The sequence below is a fragment of the Lactuca virosa genome, chromosome 1, assembly GCF_052849685.1.
Source record: "Lactuca virosa cultivar CGN04683 chromosome 1, Lactuca_virosa_CGN04683_v6, whole genome shotgun sequence".
Lineage (NCBI taxonomy): Eukaryota > Viridiplantae > Streptophyta > Magnoliopsida > Asterales > Asteraceae > Lactuca > Lactuca virosa.
The window spans coordinates 112,471,104-112,482,152 of record NC_136426.1 but is presented as its reverse complement, the minus strand read 5'-3'; positions in this window follow the sequence as shown (position 1 = coordinate 112,482,152).

Below are 11,049 nucleotides of genomic sequence, written 5' to 3'. Positions count from 1 at the left end.
CCATCAAGTTATGAGCTTTATACCTCAAATAGCTTGCAAAGTTGGTGAAGATTTGATGAATCGTGGAATCAAGTATTAATCAATATCAGAGTAAAACAAATGCAGATTGAACAAACGATGTAAATAAGATCTGGTTTCTGCTCATTTATGCTTTCAACGTTTACAAAGAAAAATAGACAGGTTCTGTAAAGGACTCTTATCTAACTTTAGTAAAGTTCCATATTTATAGGAACAGTGAAAGCATACAAAAAATACTAAGGCATTGACACTTAAGCTTCGTACGAAATACACCTTAGTAAATAAACTTAACAAACATATGAAGGGTACAAAAGACTTCGACATATTACAACTAAATTCGACCCTTACAATCTCATCCTTTGTAATAATGTCGACCTTCGTCAGTTCAAGAGTATCTGTATAGCATACAACATTACCCTTCGAATCTCAGTGTACCACGAGATAATCTTCTTCAGCTCCTTCTTATCTCCTTCGTTATTCTTCTTGCAGCTATTCATACGAACAATGAAATTCGTATATTGGGATGTTGTGTATCTTTCCACATCGGAAGCTTGAAATAAGAATCTTTTAGCCTTCCCATTTTTATCCTTCCCAACAAAGACTAAGCCAAACAATTTCAAACAAATTTCCCCATCTGCATACTTCTTCAACTCAGTTTGAGTTAAAGGAAGTTCCATTGGCACTTTTACTGCCAATCCCTTTGCAGTAGCTAACTCAACATCGGTAAGAGCTAAACACTCATAATAGTTGTCAATAAAAATCTTGATGTGAGCAAGCCCAAGTCAAAAAACTTCAGGATCAGTTTCTCGAAGATATGAAGCATCTTTATCCTTTAACAACAATGCAACTTGTATCAGATCATACAAGTTCATCAATGGAATATCTGCCACTGAGAAATCACAAACTTGCCCATTTGCCCTCGAAACAACGAATCGAAGATTCTGCATCATATTTTCGAATAACACATCCCTATTTATACTTATCACCTTCTTTATCTTCACGAGTGACCAAATTTCCTCTGGAAGCTTTCCAAGTACATCATGAAATCTGATCTTCATGTATGTGTACTCATCATCATTGTCAAACTTCTCAGCTATTTTGTACTGAGCCATAATAAACATCATCTCATTAACAGGAAAATCCAGTTGATTCATGTCTGTGTTGAGAACAACATAGCTCTGCTTCGGCTTCTTTTCAAAAGCGTACATATGATTATATGCAACTTTCGACTCAATCGTTTCATAGTTGTAATGCTTTGAAGGATCACCCTTGTTCATTCCAGGTGGATCGTTTGGACGAAGTCGCATTATGCATTGCACAATTTGTAGCTTTTCAACCTCAGCCTCAGCTTCAACTTTCTTTTCCTCCTTTGATTTTTCGACCACAATCGTTTTGCCTTTGTCCTTAACTGAGGAATTATCAACAACTTCCTTAGGCTTCGAACTGCTGCCCCCTTCCCCAATCACAATTCCTTTAGAAATTGGTCTTGAAATTGGTTTCATTGAAATTGGCATTGTGGTCACAACTGTCGAAGTAACTGGCCCAACTGTTGACATGATTGGTTTTTTTATTGGAATCTTCGAAGATAACACCTTTCCAACAACCTTTGCATCTGCATGCAAATCTTCACCACTAGCCTTCGTACCACCAACATTCTTCTGTCCCCCTTGCACCTATGTGTAAACAGGTGGGGCATCTGTTGGAAGAAGGTTCGAAATGTGAGAAAGAGGAGCCAATTGCTTGTGTAAAATAGCTTCGAAATGGATGAACTTCTGAGATAAAAATTCCGGAGTAATCAACGAAGATGAAACTGATTTAACAGTTAAATATTTCAGCTCCTTCAGCAGCTTTAGCACTCCCATAAAACTTTGATTTTCCGTTGTAGAAAGTTGAGTAAGTTGAGGACTCAAAATTTCGTACAACTTGACATATTTGGCAACAACATCACAAATAATGTCAACTTTTTGATTTATCAAAGCATAATCCCTTTGCACAATTTCAATCTCCTTTTGCATATTCTAACGAAGCTCCTGAATTTGCGAATTCACATCCTCCCTGACTTTCTTTACATCCTAAACGAATAACACATGTCGTTCCTTCACCAAATTCTTAAACTCTTTCACCTCCCCTCTAAACATTGAAGTTAGAGAATTCACTCTTAACTCATCATTCTGATCATTGTGATCAACCTTCTCCAAGATTCTAGTCTCCGAGTCTCGAACCATTCCAGAAACTTTACTCACCACCTTTACTTCGAAGGTTTTCAACAAACTGTCAACTTCCATACTGGACACAAACGAACTACTTCCCAAATCTACTTGAGATTAAAGAATAGAATTCAATTTCTTGTAGAGAATATTGAATTGTTTCATCGTCATCAACATATGATCAGGAAAGTTGTCTTCTTCATCATCAAACTCCAAATCTTCAAACATGCCTCCAAAACCTTCGTTGTCAGTATCAGTTTCAACAACAGGTGAACCTTTAACAGGTGAATCAATTTTGGGTGGATTAGTGGATTGAGATGGAAAAAGAGTTGTAAAGGGTTGATGGAGAATGTTTTCAAATGTAGGGGAATTGGTAGTATTCGGTACAATAAAAGGAGGTAATGACACGAAAGGATCCGTTATCGAAGATGCAGGAATACCTTAAGTTGTAGCACCAACGTCTTTGTTAGACTCTCCTTCACCCATATTGACATTTACATCCGTATCAGATACGTGTGTAAAAATGCCTGAAGTTCGAACCTCCTCAGTATGTGATTCAGTTAACGAAACTTCGGGTGTGATGACAGTAGTCTTCTCAGGAGTAGATAGAGATTGAAAAATAATTGTTTCTGGTGTTTCAGGAACTATCTCTTCTTTGGACGACTCCTCTTGTATAACCAACTTTTGTTGCCTTTTCTTCTTCTTCGAAATGTGTTTAGCCACGTCTTCAGCTCTACGTTTCTTTGACAAAGGCGAAACTGGAGCTGGAACCTCACGAAAAATTACTCCTTGATGAGAAAGTTGTGGTTTACGAACATTTGAAGGAGAAGATTTGAACAAACACTCTGAAGATTTTCGTGAACCCCTAGTCCTCTTCTTTAATCTTCAAAAAACACCAGATTTTGAAGGAATTTTCTCTGTAACTATAGTATCATCAACAGGTTCCACTGGTTTGATGATAGTAGTTGAAACATTTACATCTGGCTTCTCAGGCTTCTTTGGGGACAGCTTGGATTCATGCACATGCTTCTCAGGAGACTTCTTAGTTTCGTGCACTGGCTTCTCAGGTGTAGCTTTTGTATGCTTCTTAGAACGTTTTGATTTCTTCGAAGGACCAGCCTCTTCTTTCGACAATAACTTTCCAGTCTCAATATCAGGATTGATTGTTTTCAAGTACTCAACCAACACCAAATTTGTTGGCTCAACCCTCTTTAGCATTGCATCAGGAATCCTGGCAATGTGTGTAAATACTTCCATATCATTCGAAACTTCCTTTGGGAAGTGATACTTCATGAACTCAGCTCTTTCCTCATCAGCAGGTACAGCAATTCCTTCTTTTTCATAAAAATAACCAAGTATCAAACTCCAATACCTAGCACACGAAATGCCTTGAACCACATTCGTGTTTTCGACACTCTTTTGGAATTCCTTCCACAGTTGTGTAGAGTAGTCGAATGAAAGATCATAGTACAATCCTGCCACCATCGCATAAACCTCCATGCGACCTTTGTCTAATCCAACACTTCGACCAGTCAAGCATCGAAGAAAAATTCCAAACAAGAAATTCCAAACAGTTGGAAGAGCTGACTTCTTGGAATCACTAATCTTCGTGAGTGGGGGTTGATGACCCATCTCATTAAACATGTGAACAACTTGGGCATAAGTGAGATCAGTAACAAGTTGAGAATTGGGAATATCAAGAATCTGGCAAAAGATCTTCTTAGACAAACGAATTTTCTTGTCATTCACCAGTTGAAAGGTGATAATATCCATTGCTTTGCTATACGTAGCAGTGGATCCTGTCTGTGAAAGCCATGAGAGAGGAACTACAAACGAGTTGAACATCGCCTTCGAAAGAACATAACTCTTCAATGCGATGATTAACATCTTCAACTCTTCAGGATAGAGAGACACATCCCCTTCCACTTGATAATTGATGCTTTGAATCTTCATTATTGGTTGAGAAGTGATGTCTTCAGTTGTTCGAGAAGCAGAATCAACACCAGCCATGATTAGGGTTTTGAAGCTTTGAAGAACAGAGAGAATTTGGGTATTTTGTTTTTATTTTGTGAGCGTAAAGAGACAAAGAACCCGTAAATACCCTTTTTATATGTGACCCTGAATTTTGAATTGAACGCGGGATAAGCATTAATTGAGATCTGACGTGGCACCTTGAAAATTGCACCAGTCTGCCAATAAAGTTGCCATGCGTCAAAAAGTAACTGTCACACCGCCTAGAAACCAGGACTGAATACAAAACGTCTCATCAGATAGTCTGTTCGAGTCACCTCAAGGAATAGTAACCGTCATCAACCTTCGGATGGAAGTTAAGCTCTTTCGTCTTTGGGTTTAGAGACGAAATCATTTGCTAGACTGTCGAAATCATCAGTCTGAGTTGGTATTACTCAGAACCTCAAGGATTTCGTGTGTGCAGTGTGCCAAAGAAAAGATAAGAAGCAAATTAACGAAAATTTGGATCTATGATGTCAAAAAAATTTCGACACAAAAGCAGAGAAACCCCGGGCAAAGGTTGCTTCATTAATTATCAAGAGAGATAATCAACTGCTTGTGTATGTTCCCGTGATTTACAATCGAATACTTATAGAGAAGTATCGAAGGGCTTCTTTTGTTAGGCTTATCGGGTGGTTTATAATTTCGTTACATATCATCCTAAACATAAGGTGAGTAATTGTAACAGAAATTACTTGTTTGACCAGTGTAGTCAGTGACAAGTAGGCTTTGAAGTATGTTGATAGTAACTTTGAAAGCAAATGAAACTCACACATAAATCATATTCATGAAAAAAAAATTGTTCTGGATCCTGTTGGGTAACAAACATCGTGGGCTTCGATAGTTCGATCAAGATCACTCATGAGAATGGAATATGATTTTGAGTTTCGAAAAATGGTACTGAAACAAATGTTTCGTCAAATCTGGAACATAGTTCCCCGTCAATTCCTTACGAAGATAGAAAGTTGGGTTTCACTTTCATCACGGCCTCATGATGTCAGATCATTAACACATAATTCTGATATATCTAAATCTTGATGGGTCGAATCAAAGATCTCTTGGACATATGTCTTCGTGTGTGCAAGTGTAAGAAATTTGGTGACGAAAAAGATTGTTTTTAAGTAACAAAGTGCACCTCTGTTATTTACAGACAAAACAGATAACTCTTAACTCATGTGAGAAGAGTAAGGTAGCTCAATTGACTAATGTGAATATAAGCCTGACTTGGGAAGAAATTTTCGTATGAAAAATTTCATTAAGGTTTTCGTAAACACACATTGAGTCTACAGAGGCTTGGGTCAACATGCTGCGGCATGCTTCTAGGGACAGTCTAACTAGTACATAGTTGTCGAAAGTTTACCTTCCCATAGAAACGCAAGCATGACCCTTGATAAAGTTTTCGTGTTATCTGCACAAAGAAAAAGAAACAAAGAAAATAACAAAAATCTTTTTGATATTTTTGATTTTTCTAACAGAAAGAAAATATTTTTGTGTTTTTGTAAATTTTTCGAAAAAGAAAACAATTAGCAAAAGAAAATCTTTTTGGTATTTTTGATTTTTCGAAAAGAAAACAACAAAACGAAAATAAAATCTTTTTGGAGTTTATGATTTTTCGGAAATAAAACTAAGATACAAACTTATGAAAAACATTTTTACAAACAAACGAAAATTTGTAAACAAACTATAATTTGCTATTCTTACGAAAATTTGGCAAACTAACGAAAATGTGACAACCTTACAAAAATTTTGACAAACGAACGAAAATTTTGTACCACACAACCAACATGCAAATTGTCGAATTCGAAGCGTGTCGAAGCGTTAACTATGAACAGTAACCGTTGAATGACGTCTTATTGCCTCTGAATCGACACATTCGTATAGCACTCCTTTGCTATACATTCGAAATCCTTCCTGGAATAGAACTCGCTTCAATCATACCCAAACCTGTCAAAATTCGAACAAATGATTTTTCATCTAAAGCTTTTGTAAAAATATCAGCAAGCTGATCAGTTGTATTTACCAAATGAACTTCAATGTTTCCATCTTCCACATGATCTTTGATAAACTGATAACGAAGATCTATATGTTTTGTTTTCGAATGTTGTACTGGATTATGACAAATGCGTATAACACTTTGAGAATCACAGTACAATGAAATCTTTTTCATATTCACAACATAATCTCTCAACTGACTTTGGATCCTAATAATTTGTGATGTAGAAGCAGCAGCTGCTACATATTCGGCTTCAGCAGTAGAAATCGAAACACACGTTTGCTTCTTCGACTGCCAACTAACCAAATTTCCATCCAAAAATTGACAACCACCACTTGTACTTTTTCGATCCAAGGTACACCCTCCTAGATCTACACCTGAAAATGCCTGAATGAAAAATCATGTTTTCGAAGGATACCACAATCCTAACGAAATTGTTCCCTTGAGATAACGAAAGATATTCTTCACAGCTGTTAAATGTGGTTCTCGAGGATTTGCTTGATACCTAGCACAATTACATACAGAAAACATGATATCAGGTCTACTTGCAGTAAGATAAAGCAATGAACCTATCATGCTCCTGTATAAAGTAAGATCAACCGCAGGCGTTTCTAACGAAGGTGTTAGCCTTGTGGCAACAACCATTGGTACTCTTAACTTCGTGCTATTTGTCAATCCAAACTTTTCGAGCAGATTCCTTGTATATTTCTCTTGATTGATGAAAATGCCTTCTCTGTTTTGACATATGTTTAAGCCAAGAAAATTATTGATTTTACGCATCATGCTCATTTCAAATTGGCTTTTCATCAAATTTTCGAATTCACTAGACAAAGCAGGGTCAGTAGAGCCAAAAATAATATCGTCAACATAAATTTGAACAAGCATTAGATGATTCCCAACTTTCTTTCGAAATAATGTGGGGTTAACTGATCCTTGTTTAAATTTCGACTGTTTTAAGAAACTGGTAAGAGTTGCATACCATGCTCTTGGTGCTTGTTTTAACCCATATACAGCTTTATCTAAAATATATACATGATCAGGATGCATTTCATTTACGAAACCTGGAGGTTGTTCTACGTAAACTGTTTCTTCGAGTTCTCCATTGAGAAAGGCACATTTCACATCCATTTGATAGACATCAAAATCCTTATGAGCTGCATATTCAAAGAATATTCGAACAGCCTCGAGTCTCGCAACAGGGGCAAATGTTTCTTCATAATCAATCCCTTCTTGTTGTGAATATCCTTTTACAACTAGATGTGCTTTATTTCGTACAATATTTCCATCTTTGTCGGTTTTGTTTTTGAAAATCCATTTTAACCCGACAATCGAAACATTTTCAGGTTTAGGAATTAATCTCCAAACCTTGTTTCTTTCGAATTCAGCCAGTTCAGATTGCATTGCAACAACCCAATCTGAGTGTTCCATTGCCATCTTAACTGTCTTTGGTTCAATTTTAGTTATGAAAACATTGAACAAGCAAAATTCTTGATGAGTATTTAATACCTCATTCTTCGCACGAATCTGAGCTCTTGTTAATACTCCATCTTGAGGATTTCCAATGACTTGATCTATCAGATGAGTCTTTGTCCATTTCTCCAACGGTGGATATGCAGGATCAAATTCCAAAGGTGCATCTTCATACATCTCTTCATTTTCAGATCCTACAACAGAAACATTATCATTTAGATCATGAAAATCATCGTTTTGATTAAAATTTATTGTATCATTTTCCTCCTCAACACGATTATCATTTTGATTCTCCCCTTCAACAACATTATCTATTCTCCCATTCTCCCCCTCGAAAGAATGCTCCCCCTCAACCAGAGTATTCGAATCCAAGTGCTCTCCTTCCACTGGATTATTATGCATACTTTCGCCAACTCTGGGAGAATTCGTTGTTGAATTAACATCTACAATATTTTGAGGAATTTCCAAGTCATCATTATGCTTCGAAGATTCAGAGTGATGATTATCATTCGCATGAACTTCAACATCCACAGCCCTGTCAGGAATACCAAAAATTAAATCATAATCAAAGTCAGATGAATTTGATTCTTCAGTTTCATCAGATGATTCATTCATAATTGGTTTTTGTTCAAATTGCTTTTCAACTTGTTTGACATAATAATCATCGAAAGTAAGATTGAAAGTCTCTTCGACTTTTCTTGTGCGTTTATTTAACACTCTATATGCAACCGAATTATGCGAATATCCCAAAAATATGCATTCATCAGCTTTAGCTTGAAATTTTGAAAGGCAATCTTTAAGATTCATTATAAAACGCCTGCAACCAAAAACATGGAAGAATTTGACATTAGGTTTTCGGTTATTGATAATTTCATACGGAGTGATATTGAATCGACGATGAATGAAAGATCGATTTAGAGTCAAACAAGCTGTCGAAACTGCTTCAGCCCATAGATATCGAGGAAGATTCGCATATGTCAACATAGTGCTCGCTGCTTCGCAAAGTGACCTATTTCGTCTTTCAACCACATCATTTTGTTGCGGTGTATAGGGTGAAGAGAAGTTATGCGAAATTTCTTTTTCTGTTAAGTACGAATCCAACACTTTGTTCTTAAACTCAGATCCATTATCACTTTTGATCTTTCGAACATTTTTCTTCAGACTCGTCTCGATCTTCTTAATAAACTCAATCATTGTTTGAGCAACCTTAGATTTTAACCTGAGAAAATATACCCAAGTAAATCGAGAAAAATCATCAACAATAACCAAAATGTACCGTTTCTTGTTGAGAGTTGCAACAGTCGATGGTCCACAAAGGTCAATGTGTAGAAGTTCCAACGGTTCCATAATTTTCGAATCTATCACAATTGGATGTCCTTTCCTGTGCTGTTTCCCTTGTTCACAAGCTGCACACAATGTATCATTGTCAAATTTTAGTACAGGTAAACCACGAACAAGATCATCAACAACCAATTTATTCAAATTTCGAAAGTTTAAATGCGATAAACGTCGATGCCATAACCAGCTGATGTCAGAGGCAGCTTTTGAAAGTAAGCACACTGATGGTTTGCCGATGATTGGTTTGATATCAAGAGTAAACATGTCACCATGTCTTTTGGATTTAAGCAACACTTCGTTAGTTTCAACATTTGAAATGATGTTGCCTTCTTCGTTAAACACCACTTGATTGCCAGTGCCCACAACAAGTTGGGAAACACTTATCAAGTTATGTTGAAGACCTTCGACATAAGCAACGCGATTAACAGTGAACTTTCCATTCGTGACTTTGCCATAACCTTTCACTTGGCACTTGTGATTATTGCCAAACTTCACAACTCCTGCATTTTCCAAGCTTCGAAGATCTCTCAGATTTTCCTTTTGTCCGGTCATGTGACGTGAGCAACCACTATCAATATTCCATTTCTCATCATATTGCTCATCACATAGTACCTGCGATCAATAAAAGAATTTAGGTACCCAAGGCTGTTTGGGTCCTTGGAAATTAGTTTTGAAAACAAAATGAAATGAAGAACTTTTAACCCAATAACAAACTTTAGTTTTGAGACTATCAATTAAATCCACATCATTATGTAAAGGAACAGAAACATAAGTCTTTTTTAGTTTGGGATTGTCACTTACACATGCCTTCGTCCTTTTAGATTGTGTTTGATCATGCTTTTCTTTCGAAACCGGTTGCCAAGTTTTTACCGAAACATTCGAATCTTTTGAAGATGAGCTTTCAGTTGACGAATTATTCACATAATTCTCATAGGCTTCATGAATTTGTTGTTGAGAATATTTCCTTGATTGATATTTTCTTCCTCTTCCTTCAAGCCAATGATCGATGTTTTTCTCACGAGACAACCCTTTTGTGTATGACACTTTTGAGGTTTGTTTTCCCGTGGGATTTGGAAAATTCGGTTTTTGTGGGAAGAAATCAACATTTGATTTAGGTCAAAATGCCATGGCGTATCGACTTCCATCATTGTTTCTAACACTTCGATTTTGAGAAAATCGATTTGAAGATTTTTGTTTTTGAGAAAACCTTGTTTGTTGATTAGAAGAAAATCGTTGTTGTGATGCTTGATTTTGAACATTCTTTGATGTATTTTTGTTATCTTTTGAAAATGATGAGTTTGAAACTTTCGAAGAATTTGTTTTTGGTTGAAATTCAGATTTAGATTTATTTGTTTGAGCAGGATTTTGCTTTGGATCTGAATGAATTGCTGAATGAGAAGACTTGTTCTCAACAGATTTAGTCTTTGTGTTTTCAGTTGTTTTCAAATTCAAATCATTTTGTTGTTTTCGAAGTTCCATGGTTTGCCAAAAAATCTTCTTTCGAGCTTGTCTGTTTGAAATTCCATTTTTTTTTGAAAACTTGTCAATTTGTTCTTTAAATTCTTTGGAATTTAATTTGACAACAGTTTGATTTTCCACAACAACTTCTTTTGTAACTTCTTTCACAATTTTCGATTTTTAAACCCATCTGCGTTGTGGTTTTTGTATTTGAAAAACATACGAATTCTTTGTTAAGGTATTTTCCACTGTGCTTTGATTTGAAAAGAATCCTTTGTCTGTTGTCTTTTTGTTGTCATCTTCGACCATTTTGTTGAATTCTGGTTTAATGTTCTCAACATTTCCAGTAGTAACAAACACTTGATTTGGAAAGACAACATCATCAGTACACTTGAAATTAGGATACACCACTTGATTTGTTTCCAAATAATGAGCTCCTTTTTCAGACAACACTTTGTGGAAAATTTCAGGGAACATATTATTTGTATCAAGACATTCATCAATTTTGACAATTCCATAAGCATATCTATCATCAGGAATTTTGTCAAACTCAGC